The sequence below is a fragment of the Eubalaena glacialis genome, chromosome 12 (assembly GCF_028564815.1).
Source record: "Eubalaena glacialis isolate mEubGla1 chromosome 12, mEubGla1.1.hap2.+ XY, whole genome shotgun sequence".
Classification (NCBI taxonomy): domain Eukaryota; kingdom Metazoa; phylum Chordata; class Mammalia; order Artiodactyla; family Balaenidae; genus Eubalaena; species Eubalaena glacialis.
Window position 1 is genome coordinate 81361583 of NC_083727.1, and position 20094 is coordinate 81381676.

Sequence of the window (20094 nt, forward strand, 5' to 3'; positions counted from 1 at the left end):
TTCACACTTTTTTCAGCATGGCCCTTTTGACCGATGGCAAGCGAGACTTCTTTGTAGTGCTGATTTGCCTTTCCGGCTTGCTTTGTTGGCCAAAAAGGGCGTATGCGTTTTTTCCTGAATATATTCAGGAAAAAACGCATACGCCCTTTTTGGCCAAGGGCATCATTGTGGACGTTTTGCCGCTTTTCATGTGCTTGAAAGGCGAGTCGCATCTACCTCCTGAAATCTCTTTCCTGCAATTCTGCCTTGCTTTCAAATCCTCTTCGTTGCCTTCCCTCAATATATTTGTGGACGAGAGTTATCATTTATAACTCTGCAGGTTTGTGAATTGCAGTGCCCCTGAGCTCCATTTGTCAACTCGCTTTTTTGGGAGCTGGCCCCAAAAGCGCAGGATTGCTTCAGGCCCTATTCTGGTTCCGGGGGCGCAGGCTGAGCCTGTGGTTCATTCTTCCTCCTGATGGGAAAATAGAGTGACCTGTGCCTGTCCCAACACCTAGAGCTAGTCTCTCATTGGTTCCCCCTCTTCCCGTTCATCCTCAGAACAAATTGCAACCTGTACGAAACAGGAGGTTAACGGTGCTGACTCCCCAAGTAGGGAGATTGTTAGTAAAGCGGCTGGAATGGCGAACCCGAGCACAAGGAGAGGAGAAATGAGGTGCGTTTTAGAAACCTTTCCCGATCACACGGTGTACCATCTTGTGGGTTTCCCATGCATGTTTTCGATGTAGGAAGATGCCCTTGAACCTGGAGATTTGGGACCCATGGGATGGGCACCACGCAGTATTACTTTAAAGGGTCTGCGTTTGCTCACCCAACCTCACCAATCCTCTCAGCCCCAAGAGTGTCCAGCCTTATGTCTCATCCAGCTGTGGGTCAAGATATGCTCAATCCAGGTTGCATCAGAGCCCCTGAACGGATTTTGTAAGAATTTCTCTCTCTTTCACTGTCTTTGTTTTACGGGTTTTTTTTTAAGTAATTTATTTTTATAATGGGGTTTAGCTGCTTTTCACTGCTGTGTTTATGCTGCTTTACACCCTCTTGATTCACCTCCAGAGAGATATCAATACACAGGTTTTAAGATTCTTACTAGTCAGATATATTCTTGTGCGGTGAATAGGGGGTGTTGAGTCCAGTTCACTGAGCAGGGAGTAGGTCTTGTCTATTACATATTTGGCTTATGGAACGGTATCTGAGCTAATTTCAAACCCTTGTTTTATGCATCACCCCACCTGACCTTTCCCGTTAAGCAGCCGTAGTGTGTTTTCTAAACGTGTGACTCTGTTCTGTTTTGTAATTCAGTTCAAGGGTAGCGATTTTGACATTCCCTCTATAAGTGATATCTTAGGATAAGTGTCTTTTTCTGTGTGACTTATTTCACTTAGAGTCATCGTACTTAAATCCACTCATCATGCTTGCTGCTACTAGCCTTATGACATTGATTTCATGGCTGAGTGATATTCCATTGTGCATAAGTACCACAACTTGTTTATCCATTTTTCTCTTTCCTGGGCTATTTAAAGTGTACCGAAGTGGAGGTTCTTGTAAACAGAGCAGCCCTACACTTTGGGGTGCCTGTGTCTTGTGGATTTTCAGTTTTCCCAATGTATACGCCCATGAGTGGAAGTGCCCTATGCTCTCTAAGCTGTGTTCATTACATGTTTCAGAACACACGGTACACTTCTCCAGAGTGGCTGTTGACCAGTTACATCCCACCCATCAGCGTAGCAAGGCTCCCATGTCTCCATGGCCTGTCCTGCATTTCTGGTTTTCACACTTTTTTCAGCATGGCCCTTTTGACCGATGGCAAGCGAGACTTCTTTGTAGTGCTGATTTGCCTTTCCGGCTTGCTTGGTTGGCCAAAAAGGGCGTATGCGTGTTTTCCTGAATATATTCAGGAAAAGACGCATACGCCCATTTTGGCCAAGGGCATCATTGTGGACGTTTTGCCGCTTTTCATGTGCTTGAAAGGCGAGTCGCATCTACCTCCTGAAATCTGTTTCCTGCAATTCTGCCTTGCTTTCAAATCCTCTTCGTTGCCTTCCCTCAATATATTTGTGGACGAGAGTTATCATTTATAACTCTGCAGGTTTGTGAATTGCAGTGCCCCTGAGCTCCATTTGTCAACTCGCTTTTTTGGGAGCTGGCCCCAAAAGCGCAGGATTGCTTCAGGCCCTATTCTGGTTCCGGGGGCGCAGGCTGAGCCTGTGGTTCATTCTTCCTCCTGATGGGAAAATAGAGTGACCTGTGCCTGTCCCAAAACCTAGAGCTAGTCTCTCATTGGTTCCCCCTCTTCCCGTTCATCCTCAGAACAAATTGCAACCTGTACAAAACAGGAGGTTAACGGTGCTGACTCCCCAAGTAGGGAGATTGTTAGTAAAGCGGCTGGAATGGCGAACCCGAGCACAAGGAGAGGAGAAATGAGGTGCGTTTTAGAAACCTTTCCCGATCACACGGTGTACCATCTTGTGGGTTTCCCATGCATGTTTTCGATGTAGGAAGATGCCCTTGAACCTGGAGATTTGGGACCCATGGGATGGGCACCACGCAGTATTACTTTAAAGGGTCTGCGTTTGCTCACCCAACCTCACCAATCCTCTCAGCCCCAAGAGTGTCCAGCCTTATGTCTCATCCAGCTGTGGGTCAAGATATGCTCAATCCAGGTTGCATCAGAGCCCCTGAACGGATTTTGTAAGAATTTCTCTCTCTTTCACTGTCTTTGTTTTACGGGGTTTTTTTAAAGTAATTTATTTTTATAATGGGGTTTAGCTGCTTTTCACTGCTGTGTTTATGCCGCTTTACACCCTCTTGATTCACTTGCAGAGAGATATCAATACATAGGTTTTAAGATTCTTACTAGTCAGATATATTCTTGTGCGGTGAATAGGGGGTGTTGAGTCCAGTTCACTGAGCAGGGAGTAGGTCTTGTCTATTACATATTTGGCTTATGGAACGGTATCTGAGCTAATTTCAAACCCTTGTTTTATGCATCACCCCACCTGACCTTTCCCGTTAAGCAGCCGTAGTGTGTTTTCTAAACGTGTGACTCTGTTCTGTTTTGTAATTCAGTTCAAGGGTAGCGATTTTGACATTCCCTCTATAAGTGACATCTTAGGATAAGTGTCTTTTTCTGTGTGACTTATTTCACTTAGAGTCATCGTACTTAAATCCACTCATCATGCTTGCTGCTACTAGCCTTATGACATTGATTTCATGGCTGAGTGATATTCCATTGTGCATAAGTACCACAACTTGTTTATCCATTTTTCTCTTTCCTGGGCTATTTAAAGTGTACCGAAGTGGAGGTTCTTGTAAACAGAGCAGCCCTACACTTTGGGGTGCCTGTGTCTTGTGGATTTTCAGTTTTCCCAATGTATACGCCCATGAGTGGAAGTGCCCTATGCTCTCTAAGCTGCGTTTATTACATGTTTCAGAACACACGGTACACTTCTCCAGAGTGGCTGTTGGCCATTTACATCCCGCCCATCAGCGTAGCAAGGCTCCCATGTCTCCATGGCCTGTCCTGCATTTCTGGTTTTCACACTTTTTTCAGCATGGCCCTTTTGACCGATGGCAAGCGAGACTTCTTTGTAGTGCTGATTTGCCTTTCCGGCTTGCTTGGTTGGCCAAAAAGGGCGTATGCGTTTTTTCCTGAATATATTCAGGAAAAAACGCATACGCCCTTTTTGGCCAAGGGCATCATTGTGGACGTTTTGACGCTTTTCATGTGCTTGAAAGGCGAGTCGCATCTACCTCTTGAAATCTGTTTCCTGCAATTCTGCCTTGCTTTCAAATCCTCTTCGTTGCCTTCCCTCAATATATTTGTGGACGAGAGTTATCATTTATAACTCTGCAGGTTTGTGAATTGCAGTGCCCCTGAGCTCCATTTGTCAACTCGCTTTTTTGGGAGCTGGCCCCAAAAGCGCAGGATTGCTTCAGGCCCTATTCTGGTTCCGGGGGCGCAGGCTGAGCCTGTGGTTCATTCTTCCTCCTGATGGGAAAATAGAGTGACCTGTGCCTGTCCCAAAACCTAGAGCTAGTCTCTCATTGGTTCCCCCTCTTCCCGTTCATCCTCAGAACAAATTGCAACCTGTACGAAACAGGAGGTTAACGGTGCTGACTCCCCAAGTAGGGAGATTGTTAGTAAAGCGGCTGGAATGGCGAACCCGAGCACAAGGAGAGGAGAAATGAGGTGCGTTTTAGAAACCTTTCCCGATCACACGGTGTACCATCTTGTGGGTTTCCCATGCATGTTTTCGATGTAGGAAGATGCCCTTGAACCTGGAGATTTGGGACCCATGGGATGGGCACCACGCAGTATTACTTTAAAGGGTCTGCGTTTGCTCACCCAACCTCACCAATCCTCTCAGCCCCAAGAGTGTCCAGCCTTATGTCTCATCCAGCTGTGGGTCAAGATATGCTCAATCCAGGTTGCATCAGAGCCCCTGAACGGATTTTGTAAGAATTTCTCTCTCTTTCACTGTCTTTGTTTTACGGGGTTTTTTTAAAGTAATTTATTTTTATAATGGGGTTTAGCTGCTTTTCACTGCTGTGTTTATGCCGCTTTACACCCTCTTGATTCACTTGCAGAGAGATATCAATACATAGGTTTTAAGATTCTTACTAGTCAGATATATTCTTGTGCGGTGAATAGGGGGTGTTGAGTCCAGTTCACTGAGCAGGGAGTAGGTCTTGTCTATTACATATTTGGCTTATGGAACGGTATCTGAGCTAATTTCAAACCCTTGTTTTATGCATCACCCCACCTGACCTTTCCCGTTAAGCAGCCGTAGTGTGTTTTCTAAACGTGTGACTCTGTTCTGTTTTGTAATTCAGTTCAAGGGTAGCGATTTTGACATTCCCTCTATAAGTGATATCTTAGGATAAGTGTCTTTTTCTGTGTGACTTATTTCACTTAGAGTCATCGTACTTAAATCCACTCATCATGCTTGCTGCTACTAGCCTTATGACATTGATTTCATGGCTGAGTGATATTCCATTGTGCATAAGTACCACAACTTGTTTATCCATTTTTCTCTTTCCTGGGCTATTTAAGGTGTACCGAAGTGGAGGTTCTTGTAAACAGAGCAGCCCTACACTTTGGGGTGCCTGTGTCTTGTGGATTTTCAGTTTTCCCAATGTATACGCCCATGAGTGGAAGTGCCCTATGCTCTCTAAGCTGTGTTTATTACTTGTTTCAGGACACACGGTACACTTCTCCAGAGTGGCTGTTGGCAATTTACATCCCGCCCATCAGCGTAGCAAGGCTCCCATGTCTCCATGGCCTGTCCTGCATTTCTGGTTTTCACACTTTTTTCAGCATGGCCCTTCTGACCGATGGCAAGCGAGACTTCTTTGTAGTGCTGATTTGCCTTTCCGGCTTGCTTGGTTGGCCAAAAAGGGCGTATGCGTGTTTTCCTGAATATATTCAGGAAAAGACGCATACGCCCTTTTTGGCCAAGGGCATCATTGTGGACGTTTTGCCGCTTTTCATGTGCTTGAAAGGCGAGTCGCATCTACCTCCTGAAATCTGTTTCCTGCAATTCTGCCTTGCTTTCAAATCCTCTTCGTTGCCTTCCCTCAATATATTTGTGGACGAGAGTTATCATTTATAACTCTGCAGGTTTGTGAATTGCAGTGCCCCTGAGCTCCATTTGTCAACTCGCTTTTTTGGGAGCTGGCCCCAAAAGCGCAGGATTGCTTCAGGCCCTATTCTGGTTCCGGGGGCGCAGGCTGAGCCTGTGGTTCATTCTTCCTCCTGATGGGAAAATAGAGTGACCTGTGCCTGTCCCAACACCTAGAGCTAGTCTCTCATTGGTTCCCCCTCTTCCCGTTCATCCTCAGGACAAATTTCGAGCTGTACGAAACAGGAGGTCAACGGTGCTGATTCTCCAAGTAGGGAGATTGTTAGTGAAGCGGCTGGAATGGCGAACCCGAGCACAAGGAGAGGAGAAATGAGGTGCGTTTTAGAAACCTTTCCCGATCACACGGTGTACCATCTTGTGGGTTTCCCGTGCATGTTTTCGATGTAGGAAGATGCCCTTGAACTTGGAGATTTGCGACCCATGGGATGGGTACCACGCAGTACTACTTTATAGGGTCTGCGTTTGCTCACCCAACCTCAACAATCCTCTCAGCCCCAAGAGTGTCCAGCCTTATGTCTCATCCAGCTGTGGGTCAAGATATGCTCAATCCAGGTTGCATCAGAGCCCCTGAACGGATTTTGTAAGAATTTCTCTCTCTTTCACTGTCTTTGTTTTACGGGGTTTTTTTAAAGTAATTTATTTTTATAATGGGGTTTAGCTGCTTTTCACTGCTGTGTTTATGCCGCTTTACACCCTCTTGATTCACTTGCAGAGAGATATCAATACATAGGTTTTAAGATTCTTACTAGTCAGATATATTCTTGTGCGGTGAATAGGGGGTGTTGAGTCCAGTTCACTGAGCAGGGAGTAGGTCTTGTCTATTACATATTTGGCTTATGGAACGGTATCTGAGCTAATTTCAAACCCTTGTTTTATGCATCACCCCACCTGACCTTTCCCGTTAAGCAGCCGTAGTGTGTTTTCTAAACGTGTGACTCTGTTCTGTTTTGTAATTCAGTTCAAGGGTAGCGATTTTGACATTCCCTCTATAAGTGATATCTTAGGATAAGTGTCTTTTTCTGTGTGACTTATTTCACTTAGAGTCATCGTACTTAAATCCACTCATCATGCTTGCTGCTACTAGCCTTATGACATTGATTTCATGGCTGAGTGATATTCCATTGTGCATAAGTACCACAACTTGTTTATCCATTTTTCTCTTTCCTGGGCTATTTAAGGTGTACCGAAGTGGAGGTTCTTGTAAACAGAGCAGCCCTACACTTTGGGGTGCCTGTGTCTTGTGGATTTTCAGTTTTCCCAATGTATACGCCCATGAGTGGAAGTGCCCTATGCTCTCTAAGCTGTGTTTATTACTTGTTTCAGGACACACGGTACACTTCTCCAGAGTGGCTGTTGGCAATTTACATCCCGCCCATCAGCGTAGCAAGGCTCCCATGTCTCCATGGCCTGTCCTGCATTTCTGGTTTTCACACTTTTTTCAGCATGGCCCTTCTGACCGATGGCAAGCGAGACTTCTTTGTAGTGCTGATTTGCCTTTCCGGCTTGCTTGGTTGGCCAAAAAGGGCGTATGCGTGTTTTCCTGAATATATTCAGGAAAAGACGCATACGCCCTTTTTGGCCAAGGGCATCATTGTGGACGTTTTGCCGCTTTTCATGTGCTTGAAAGGCGAGTCGCATCTACCTCCTGAAATCTGTTTCCTGCAATTCTGCCTTGCTTTCAAATCCTCTTCGTTGCCTTCCCTCAATATATTTGTGGACGAGAGTTATCATTTATAACTCTGCAGGTTTGTGAATTGCAGTGCCCCTGAGCTCCATTTGTCAACTCGCTTTTTTGGGAGCTGGCCCCAAAAGCGCAGGATTGCTTCAGGCCCTATTCTGGTTCCGGGGGCGCAGGCTGAGCCTGTGGTTCATTCTTCCTCCTGATGGGAAAATAGAGTGACCTGTGCCTGTCCCAACACCTAGAGCTAGTCTCTCATTGGTTCCCCCTCTTCCCGTTCATCCTCAGGACAAATTTCGAGCTGTACGAAACAGGAGGTCAACGGTGCTGATTCTCCAAGTAGGGAGATTGTTAGTGAAGCGGCTGGAATGGCGAACCCGAGCACAAGGAGAGGAGAAATGAGGTGCGTTTTAGAAACCTTTCCCGATCACACGGTGTACCATCTTGTGGGTTTCCCGTGCATGTTTTCGATGTAGGAAGATGCCCTTGAACTTGGAGATTTGCGACCCATGGGATGGGTACCACGCAGTACTACTTTATAGGGTCTGCGTTTGCTCACCCAACCTCAACAATCCTCTCAGCCCCAAGAGTGTCCAGCCTTATGTCTCATCCAGCTGTGGGTCAAGATATGGTCAATCCAGGTTGCATCAGAGCCCCTGAATAGATTTTGTAAGAATTTCTCTCTCTTTCACTGTCTTTGTTTTACGGGGTTTTTTTAAAGTAATTTATTTTTATAATGGGGTTTAGCTGCTTTTCACTGCTGTGTTTATGCCGCTTTACACCCTCTTGATTCACCTCCAGAGAGATATCAATACATAGGTTTTAAGATTCTTACTAGTCAGATATATTCTTGTGCGGTGAATAGGGGGTGTTGAGTCCAGTTCACTGAGCAGGGAGTAGGTCTTGTCTATTACATATTTGGCTTATGGAACGGTATCTGAGCTAATTTCAAACCCTTGTTTTATGCATCACCCCACCTGACCTTTCCCGTTAAGCAGCCGTAGTGTGTTTTCTAAACGTGTGACTCTGTTCTGTTTTGTAATTCAGTTCAAGGGTAGCGATTTTGACATTCCCTCTATAAGTGATATCTTAGGATAAGTGTCTTTTTCTGTGTGACTTATTTCACTTAGAGTCATCGTACTTAAATCCACTCATCATGCTTGCTGCTACTAGCCTTATGACATTGATTTCATGGCTGAGTGATATTCCATTGTGCATAAGTACCACAACTTGTTTATCCATTTTTCTCTTTCCTGGGCTATTTAAAGTGTACCGAAGTGGAGGTTCTTGTAAACAGAGCAGCCCTACACTTTGGGGTGCCTGTGTCTTGTGGATTTTCAGTTTTCCCAATGTATACGCCCATGAGTGGAAGTGCCCTATGCTCTCTAAGCTGCGTTTATTACATGTTTCAGAACACACGGTACACTTCTCCAGAGTGGCTGTTGACCAGTTACATCCCACCCATCAGCGTAGCAAGGCTCCCATGTCTCCATGGCCTGTCCTGCATTTCTGGTTTTCACACTTTTTTCAGCATGGCCCTTTTGACCGATGGCAAGCGAGACTTCTTTGTAGTGCTGATTTGCCTTTCCGGCTTGCTTGGTTGGCCAAAAAGGGCGTATGCGTGTTTTCCTGAATATATTCAGGAAAAGACGCATACGCCCTTTTTGGCCAAGGGCATCATTGTGGACGTTTTGCCGCTTTTCATGTGCTTGAAAGGCGAGTCGCATCTACCTCCTGAAATCTCTTTCCTGCAATTCTGCCTTGCTTTCAAATCCTCTTCGTTGCCTTCCCTCAATATATTTGTGGACGAGAGTTATCATTTATAACTCTGCAGGTTTGTGAATTGCAGTGCCCCTGAGCTCCATTTGTCAACTCGCTTTTTTGGGAGCTGGCCCCAAAAGCGCAGGATTGCTTCAGGCCCTATTCTGGTTCCGGGGGCGCAGGGTGAGCCTGTGGTTCATTCTTCTTCCTGATGGGAAAATAGAGTGACCTGTGCCTGTCCCAACACCTAGAGCTAGTCTCTCATTGGTTCCCCCTCTTCCCGTTCATCCTCAGAACAAATTGCAACCTGTACGAAACAGGAGGTTAACGGTGCTGACTCCCCAAGTAGGGAGATTGTTAGTAAAGCGGCTGGAATGGCGAACCCGAGCACAAGGAGAGGAGAAATGAGGTGCGTTTTAGAAACCTTTCCCGATCACACGGTGTACCATCTTGTGGGTTTCCCATGCATGTTTTCGATGTAGGAAGATGCCCTTGAACCTGGAGATTTGGGACCCATGGGATGGGCACCACGCAGTATTACTTTAAAGGGTCTGCGTTTGCTCACCCAACCTCACCAATCCTCTCAGCCCCAAGAGTGTCCAGCCTTATGTCTCATCCAGCTGTGGGTCAAGATATGCTCAATCCAGGTTGCATCAGAGCCCCTGAACGGATTTTGTAAGAATTTCTCTCTCGTTCACTGTCTTTGTTTTACGGGGTTTTTTTAAAGTAATTTATTTTTATAATGGGGTTTAGCTGCTTTTCACTGCTGTGTTTATGCCGCTTTACACCCTCTTGATTCACTTGCAGAGAGATATCAATACATAGGTTTTAAGATTCTTACTAGTCAGATATATTCTTGTGCGGTGAATAGGGGGTGTTGAGTCCAGTTCACTGAGCAGGGAGTAGGTCTTGTCTATTACATATTTGGCTTATGGAACGGTATCTGAGCTAATTTCAAACCCTTGTTTTATGCATCACCCCACCTGACCTTTCCCGTTAAGCAGCCGTAGTGTGTTTTCTAAACGTGTGACTCTGTTCTGTTTTGTAATTCAGTTCAAGGGTAGCGATTTTGACATTCCCTCTATAAGTGATATCTTAGGATAAGTGTCTTTTTCTGTGTGACTTATTTCACTTAGAGTCATCGTACTTAAATCCACTCATCATGCTTGCTGCTACTAGCCTTATGACATTGATTTCATGGCTGAGTGATATTCCATTGTGCATAAGTACCACAACTTGTTTATCCATTTTTCTCTTTCCTGGGCTATTTAAAGTGTACCGAAGTGGAGGTTCTTGTAAACAGAGCAGCCCTACACTTTGGGGTGCCTGTGTCTTGTGGATTTTCAGTTTTCCCAATGTATACGCCCATGAGTGGAAGTGCCCTATGCTCTCTAAGCTGCGTTTATTACATGTTTCAGAACACACGGTACACTTCTCCAGAGTGGCTGTTGGCCATTTACATCCCGCCCATCAGCGTAGCAAGGCTCCCATGTCTCCATGGCCTGTCCTGCATTTCTGGTTTTCACACTTTTTTCAGCATGGCCCTTTTGACCGATGGCAAGCGAGACTTCTTTGTAGTGCTGATTTGCCTTTCCGGCTTGCTTGGTTGGCCAAAAAGGGCGTATGCGTTTTTTCCTGAATATATTCAGGAAAAAACGCATACGCCCTTTTTGGCCAAGGGCATCATTGTGGACGTTTTGCCGCTTTTCATGTGCTTGAAAGGCGAGTCGCATCTACCTCCTGAAATCTGTTTCCTGCAATTCTGCCTTGCTTTCAAATCCTCTTCGTTGCCTTCCCTCAATATATTTGTGGACGAGAGTTATCATTTATAACTCTGCAGGTTTGTGAATTGCAGTGCCCCTGAGCTCCATTTGTCAACTCGCTTTTTTGGGAGCTGGCCCCAAAAGCGCAGGATTGCTTCAGGCCCTATTCTGGTTCCGGGGGCGCAGGCTGAGCCTGTGGTTCATTCTTCCTCCTGATGGGAAAATAGAGTGACCTGTGCCTGTCCCAACACCTAGAGCTAGTCTCTCATTGGTTCCCCCTCTTCCCGTTCATCCTCAGAACAAATTGCAACCTGTACGAAACAGGAGGTTAACGGTGCTGACTCCCCAAGTAGGGAGATTGTTAGTAAAGCGGCTGGAATGGCGAACCCGAGCACAAGGAGAGGAGAAATGAGGTGCGTTTTAGAAACCTTTCCCGATCACACGGTGTACCATCTTGTGGGTTTCCCATGCATGTTTTCGATGTAGGAAGATGCCCTTGAACCTGGAGATTTGGGACCCATGGGATGGGCACCACGCAGTATTACTTTAAAGGGTCTGCGTTTGCTCACCCAACCTCACCAATCCTCTCAGCCCCAAGAGTGTCCAGCCTTATGTCTCATCCAGCTGTGGGTCAAGATATGCTCAATCCAGGTTGCATCAGAGCCCCTGAACGGATTTTGTAAGAATTTCTCTCTCGTTCACTGTCTTTGTTTTACGGGGTTTTTTTAAAGTAATTTATTTTTATAATGGGGTTTAGCTGCTTTTCACTGCTGTGTTTATGCCGCTTTACACCCTCTTGATTCACTTGCAGAGAGATATCAATACATAGGTTTTAAGATTCTTACTAGTCAGATATATTCTTGTGCGGTGAATAGGGGGTGTTGAGTCCAGTTCACTGAGCAGGGAGTAGGTCTTGTCTATTACATATTTGGCTTATGGAACGGTATCTGAGCTAATTTCAAACCCTTGTTTTATGCATCACCCCACCTGACCTTTCCCGTTAAGCAGCCGTAGTGTGTTTTCTAAACGTGTGACTCTGTTCTGTTTTGTAATTCAGTTCAAGGGTAGCGATTTTGACATTCCCTCTATAAGTGATATCTTAGGATAAGTGTCTTTTTCTGTGTGACTTATTTCACTTAGAGTCATCGTACTTAAATCCACTCATCATGCTTGCTGCTACTAGCCTTATGACATTGATTTCATGGCTGAGTGATATTCCATTGTGCATAAGTACCACAACTTGTTTATCCATTTTTCTCTTTCCTGGGCTATTTAAAGTGTACCGAAGTGGAGGTTCTTGTAAACAGAGCAGCCCTACACTTTGGGGTGCCTGTGTCTTGTGGATTTTCAGTTTTCCCAATGTATACGCCCATGAGTGGAAGTGCCCTATGCTCTCTAAGCTGCGTTTATTACATGTTTCAGAACACACGGTACACTTCTCCAGAGTGGCTGTTGGCCATTTACATCCCGCCCATCAGCGTAGCAAGGCTCCCATGTCTCCATGGCCTGTCCTGCATTTCTGGTTTTCACACTTTTTTCAGCATGGCCCTTTTGACCGATGGCAAGCGAGACTTCTTTGTAGTGCTGATTTGCCTTTCCGGCTTGCTTGGTTGGCCAAAAAGGGCGTATGCGTTTTTTCCTGAATATATTCAGGAAAAAACGCATACGCCCTTTTTGGCCAAGGGCATCATTGTGGACGTTTTGCCGCTTTTCATGTGCTTGAAAGGCGAGTCGCATCTACCTCCTGAAATCTGTTTCCTGCAATTCTGCCTTGCTTTCAAATCCTCTTCGTTGCCTTCCCTCAATATATTTGTGGACGAGAGTTATCATTTATAACTCTGCAGGTTTGTGAATTGCAGTGCCCCTGAGCTCCATTTGTCAACTCGCTTTTTTGGGAGCTGGCCCCAAAAGCGCAGGATTGCTTCAGGCCCTATTCTGGTTCCGGGGGCGCAGGCTGAGCCTGTGGTTCATTCTTCCTCCTGATGGGAAAATAGAGTGACCTGTGCCTGTCCCAACACCTAGAGCTAGTCTCTCATTGGTTCCCCCTCTTCCCGTTCATCCTCAGAACAAATTGCAACCTGTACGAAACAGGAGGTTAACGGTGCTGACTCCCCAAGTAGGGAGATTGTTAGTAAAGCGGCTGGAATGGCGAACCCGAGCACAAGGAGAGGAGAAATGAGGTGCGTTTTAGAAACCTTTCCCGATCACACGGTGTACCATCTTGTGGGTTTCCCATGCATGTTTTCGATGTAGGAAGATGCCCTTGAACCTGGAGATTTGGGACCCATGGGATGGGCACCACGCAGTATTACTTTAAAGGGTCTGCGTTTGCTCACCCAACCTCACCAATCCTCTCAGCCCCAAGAGTGTCCAGCCTTATGTCTCATCCAGCTGTGGGTCAAGATATGCTCAATCCAGGTTGCATCAGAGCCCCTGAACGGATTTTGTAAGAATTTCTCTCTCTTTCACTGTCTTTGTTTTACGGGTTTTTTTAAAGTAATTTATTTTTATAATGGGGTTTAGCTGCTTTTCACTGCTGTGTTTATGCCGCTTTACACCCTCTTGATTCACTTGCAGAGAGATATCAATACATAGGTTTTAAGATTCTTACTAGTCAGATATATTCTTGTGCGGTGAATAGGGGGTGTTGAGTCCAGTTCACTGAGCAGGGAGTAGGTCTTGTCTATTACATATTTGGCTTATGGAACGGTATCTGAGCTAATTTCAAACCCTTGTTTTATGCATCACCCCACCTGACCTTTCCCGTTAAGCAGCCGTAGTGTGTTTTCTAAACGTGTGACTCTGTTCTGTTTTGTAATTCAGTTCAAGGGTAGCGATTTTGACATTCCCTCTATAAGTGATATCTTAGGATAAGTGTCTTTTTCTGTGTGACTTATTTCACTTAGAGTCATCGTACTTAAATCCACTCATCATGCTTGCTGCTACTAGCCTTATGACATTGATTTCATGGCTGAGTGATATTCCATTGTGCATAAGTACCACAACTTGTTTATCCATTTTTCTCTTTCCTGGGCTATTTAAAGTGTACCGAAGTGGAGGTTCTTGTAAACAGAGCAGCCCTACACTTTGGGGTGCCTGTGTCTTGTGGATTTTCAGTTTTCCCAATGTATACGCCCATGAGTGGAAGTGCCCTATGCTCTCTAAGCTGTGTTCATTACATGTTTCAGAACACACGGTACACTTCTCCAGAGTGGCTGTTGACCAGTTACATCCCACCCATCAGCGTAGCAAGGCTCCCATGTCTCCATGGCCTGTCCTGCATTTCTGGTTTTCACACTTTTTTCAGCATGGCCCTTTTGACCGATGGCAAGCGAGACTTCTTTGTAGTGCTGATTTGCCTTTCCGGCTTGCTTGGTTGGCCAAAAAGGGCGTATGCGTGTTTTCCTGAATATATTCAGGAAAAGACGCATACGCCCATTTTGGCCAAGGGCATCATTGTGGACGTTTTGCCGCTTTTCATGTGCTTGAAAGGCGAGTCGCATCTACCTCCTGAAATCTGTTTCCTGCAATTCTGCCTTGCTTTCAAATCCTCTTCGTTGCCTTCCCTCAATATATTTGTGGACGAGAGTTATCATTTATAACTCTGCAGGTTTGTGAATTGCAGTGCCCCTGAGCTCCATTTGTCAACTCGCTTTTTTGGGAGCTGGCCCCAAAAGCGCAGGATTGCTTCAGGCCCTATTCTGGTTCCGGGGGCGCAGGCTGAGCCTGTGGTTCATTCTTCCTCCTGATGGGAAAATAGAGTGACCTGTGCCTGTCCCAAAACCTAGAGCTAGTCTCTCATTGGTTCCCCCTCTTCCCGTTCATCCTCAGAACAAATTGCAACCTGTACAAAACAGGAGGTTAACGGTGCTGACTCCCCAAGTAGGGAGATTGTTAGTAAAGCGGCTGGAATGGCGAACCCGAGCACAAGGAGAGGAGAAATGAGGTGCGTTTTAGAAACCTTTCCCGATCACACGGTGTACCATCTTGTGGGTTTCCCATGCATGTTTTCGATGTAGGAAGATGCCCTTGAACCTGGAGATTTGGGACCCATGGGATGGGCACCACGCAGTATTACTTTAAAGGGTCTGCGTTTGCTCACCCAACCTCACCAATCCTCTCAGCCCCAAGAGTGTCCAGCCTTATGTCTCATCCAGCTGTGGGTCAAGATATGCTCAATCCAGGTTGCATCAGAGCCCCTGAACGGATTTTGTAAGAATTTCTCTCTCTTTCACTGTCTTTGTTTTACGGGGTTTTTTTAAAGTAATTTATTTTTATAATGGGGTTTAGCTGCTTTTCACTGCTGTGTTTATGCCGCTTTACACCCTCTTGATTCACTTGCAGAGAGATATCAATACATAGGTTTTAAGATTCTTACTAGTCAGATATATTCTTGTGCGGTGAATAGGGGGTGTTGAGTCCAGTTCACTGAGCAGGGAGTAGGTCTTGTCTATTACATATTTGGCTTATGGAACGGTATCTGAGCTAATTTCAAACCCTTGTTTTATGCATCACCCCACCTGACCTTTCCCGTTAAGCAGCCGTAGTGTGTTTTCTAAACGTGTGACTCTGTTCTGTTTTGTAATTCAGTTCAAGGGTAGCGATTTTGACATTCCCTCTATAAGTGACATCTTAGGATAAGTGTCTTTTTCTGTGTGACTTATTTCACTTAGAGTCATCGTACTTAAATCCACTCATCATGCTTGCTGCTACTAGCCTTATGACATTGATTTCATGGCTGAGTGATATTCCATTGTGCATAAGTACCACAACTTGTTTATCCATTTTTCTCTTTCCTGGGCTATTTAAAGTGTACCGAAGTGGAGGTTCTTGTAAACAGAGCAGCCCTACACTTTGGGGTGCCTGTGTCTTGTGGATTTTCAGTTTTCCCAATGTATACGCCCATGAGTGGAAGTGCCCTATGCTCTCTAAGCTGCGTTTATTACATGTTTCAGAACACACGGTACACTTCTCCAGAGTGGCTGTTGGCCATTTACATCCCGCCCATCAGCGTAGCAAGGCTCCCATGTCTCCATGGCCTGTCCTGCATTTCTGGTTTTCACACTTTTTTCAGCATGGCCCTTTTGACCGATGGCAAGCGAGACTTCTTTGTAGTGCTGATTTGCCTTTCCGGCTTGCTTGGTTGGCCAAAAAGGGCGTATGCGTGTTTTCCTGAATATATTCAGGAAAAGACGCATACGCCCTTTTTGGCCAAGGGCATCATTGTGGACGTTTTGCCGCTTTTCATGTGCTTGAAAGGCGAGTCGCATCTACCTCCTGAAATCTGTTTCCTGCAATTCTGCCTTGCTTTCAAATCCTCTTCGTTGCCTTCCCTCAATATATTTGTGGACGAGAGTTATCATTTATAACTCTGCAGGTTTGTGAATTGCAGTGCCCCTGAGCTCCATTTGTCAACTCGCTTTTTTGGGAGCTGGCCCCAAAAGCGCAGGATTGCTTCAGGCCCTATTCTGGTTCCGGGGGCGCAGGCTGAGCCTGTGGTTCATTCTTCTTCCTGATGGGAAAATAGAGTGACCTGTGCCTGTCCCAACACCTAGAGCTAGTCTCTCATTGGTTCCCCCTCTTCCCGTTCATCCTCAGAACAAATTGCAACCTGTACGAAACAGGAGGTTAACGGTGCTGACTCCCCAAGTAGGGAGATTGTTAGTAAAGCGGCTGGAATGGCGAACCCGAGCACAAGGAGAGGAGAAATGAGGTGCGTTTTAGAAACCTTTCCCGATCACACGGTGTACCATCTTGTGGGTTTCCCATGCATGTTTTCGATGTAGGAAGATGCCCTTGAACCTGGAGATTTGGGACCCATGGGATGGGCACCACGCAGTATTACTTTAAAGGGTCTGCGTTTGCTCACCCAACCTCACCAATCCTCTCAGCCCCAAGAGTGTCCAGCCTTATGTCTCATCCAGCTGTGGGTCAAGATATGCTCAATCCAGGTTGCATCAGAGCCCCTGAACGGATTTTGTAAGAATTTCTCTCTCTTTCACTGTCTTTGTTTTACGGGGTTTTTTTAAAGTAATTTGTTTTTATAATGGGGTTTAGCTGCTTTTCACTGCTGTGTTTATGCCGCTTTACACCCTCTTGATTCACTTGCAGAGAGATATCAATACATAGGTTTTAAGATTCTTACTAGTCAGATATATTCTTGTGCGGTGAATAGGGGGTGTTGAGTCCAGTTCACTGAGCAGGGAGTAGGTCTTGTCTATTACATATTTGGCTTATGGAACGGTATCTGAGCTAATTTCAAACCCTTGTTTTATGCATCACCCCACCTGACCTTTCCCGTTAAGCAGCCGTAGTGTGTTTTCTAAACGTGTGACTCTGTTCTGTTTTGTAATTCAGTTCAAGGGTAGCGATTTTGACATTCCCTCTATAAGTGATATCTTAGGATAAGTGTCTTTTTCTGTGTGACTTATTTCACTTAGAGTCATCGTACCTAAATCCACTCATCATGCTTGCTGCTACTAGCCTTATGACATTGATTTCATGGCTGAGTGATATTCCATTGTGCATAAGTACCACAACTTGTTTATCCATTTTTCTCTTTCCTGGGCTATTTAAGGTGTACCGAAGTGGAGGTTCTTGTAAACAGAGCAGCCCTACACTTTGGGGTGCCTGTGTCTTGTGGATTTTCAGTTTTCCCAATGTATACGCCCATGAGTGGAAGTGCCCTATGCTCTCTAAGCTGTGTTTATTCCATGTTTCAGGACACACGGTACACTTCTCCAGAGTGGCTGTTGGCAATTTACATCCCGCCCATCAGCGTAGCAAGGCTCCCATGTCTCCATGGCCTGTCCTGCATTTCTGGTTTTCACACTTTTTTCAGCATGGCCCTTTTGACCGATGGCAAGCGAGACTTCTTTGTAGTGCTGATTTGCCTTTCCGGCTTGCTTGGTTGGCCAAAAAGGGCGTATGCGTTTTTTCCTGAATATATTCGGGAAAAAACGCATACGCCCTTTTTGGCCAAGGGCATCATTGTGGACGTTTTGCCGCTTTTCATGTGCTTGAAAGGCGAGTCGCATCTACCTCCTGAAATCTCTTTCCTGCAATTCTGCCTTGCTTTCAAATCCTCTTCGTTGCCTTCCCTCAATATATTTGTGGACGAGAGTTATCATTTATAACTCTGCAGGTTTGTGAATTGCAGTGCCCCTGAGCTCCATTTGTCAACTCGCTTTTTTGGGAGCTGGCCCCAAAAGCGCAGGATTGCTTCAGGCCCTATTCTGGTTCCGGGGGCGCAGGCTGAGCCTGTGGTTCATTCTTCCTCCTGATGGGAAAATAGAGTGACCTGTGCCTGTCCCAACACCTAGAGCTAGTCTCTCATTGGTTCCCCCTCTTCCCGTTCATCCTCAGAACAAATTGCAACCTGTACGAAACAGGAGGTTAACGGTGCTGACTCCCCAAGTAGGGAGATTGTTAGTAAAGCGGCTGGAATGGCGAACCCGAGCACAAGGAGAGGAGAAATGAGGTGCGTTTTAGAAACCTTTCCCGATCACACGGTGTACCATCTTGTGGGTTTCCCGTGCATGTTTTCGATGTAGGAAGATGCCCTTGAACTTGGAGATTTGCGACCCATGGGATGGGTACCACGCAGTACTACTTTATAGGGTCTGCGTTTGCTCACCCAACCTCAACAATCCTCTCAGCCCCAAGAGTGTCCAGCCTTATGTCTCATCCAGCTGTGGGTCAAGATATGGTCAATCCAGGTTGCATCAGAGCCCCTGAATAGATTTTGTAAGAATTTCTCTCTCTTTCACTGTCTTTGTTTTACGGGGTTTTTTTTAAGTAATTTATTTTTATAATGGGGTTTAGCTGCTTTTCACTGCTGTGTTTATGCCGCTTTACACCCTCTTGATTCACCTCCAGAGAGATATCAATACATAGGTTTTAAGATTCTTACTAGTCAGATATATTCTTGTGCGGTGAATAGGGGGTGTTGAGTCCAGTTCACTGAGCAGGGAGTAGGTCTTGTCTATTACATATTTGGCTTATGGAACGGTATCTGAGCTAATTTCAAACCCTTGTTTTATGCATCACCCCACCTGACCTTTCCCGTTAAGCAGCCGTAGTGTGTTTTCTAAACGTGTGACTCTGTTCTGTTTTGTAATTCAGTTCAAGGGTAGCGATTTTGACATTCCCTCTATAAGTGATATCTTAGGATAAGTGTCTTTTTCTGTGTGACTTATTTCACTTAGAGTCATCGTACTTAAATCCACTCATCATGCTTGCTGCTACTAGCCTTATGACATTGATTTCATGGCTGAGTGATATTCCATTGTGCATAAGTACCACAACTTGTTTATCCATTTTTCTCTTTCCTGGGCTATTTAAAGTGTACCGAAGTGGAGGTTCTTGTAAACAGAGCAGCCCTACACTTTGGGGTGCCTGTGTCTTGTGGATTTTCAGTTTTCCCAATGTATACGCCCATGAGTGGAAGTGCCCTATGCTCTCTAAGCTGCGTTTATTACATGTTTCAGAACACACGGTACACTTCTCCAGAGTGGCTGTTGACCAGTTACATCCCACCCATCAGCGTAGCAAGGCTCCCATGTCTCCATGGCCTGTCCTGCATTTCTGGTTTTCACACTTTTTTCAGCATGGCCCTTTTGACCGATGGCAAGCGAGACTTCTTTGTAGTGCTGATTTGCCTTTCCGGCTTGCTTGGTTGACCAAAAAGGGCGTATGCGTGTTTTCCTGAATATATTCAGGAAAAGACGCATACGCCCTTTTTGGCCAAGGGCATCATTGTGGACGTTTTGCCGCTTTTCATGTGCTTGAAAGGCGAGTCGCATCTACCTCCTGAAATCTGTTTCCTGCAATTCTGCCTTGCTTTCAAATCCTCTTCGTTGCCTTCCCTCAATATATTTGTGGACGAGAGTTATCATTTATAACTCTGCAGGTTTGTGAATTGCAGTGCCCCTGAGCTCCATTTGTCAACTCGCTTTTTTGGGAGCTGGCCCCAAAAGCGCAGGATTGCTTCAGGCCCTATTCTGGTTCCGGGGGCGCAGGCTGAGCCTGTGGTTCATTCTTCCTCCTGATGGGAAAATAGAGTGACCTGTGCCTGTCCCAAAACCTAGAGCTAGTCTCTCATTGGTTCCCCCTCTTCCCGTTCATCCTCAGAACAAATTGCAACCTGTACGAAACAGGAGGTTAACGGTGCTGACTCCCCAAGTAGGGAGATTGTTAGTAAAGCGGCTGGAATGGCGAACCCGAGCACAAGGAGAGGAGAAATGAGGTG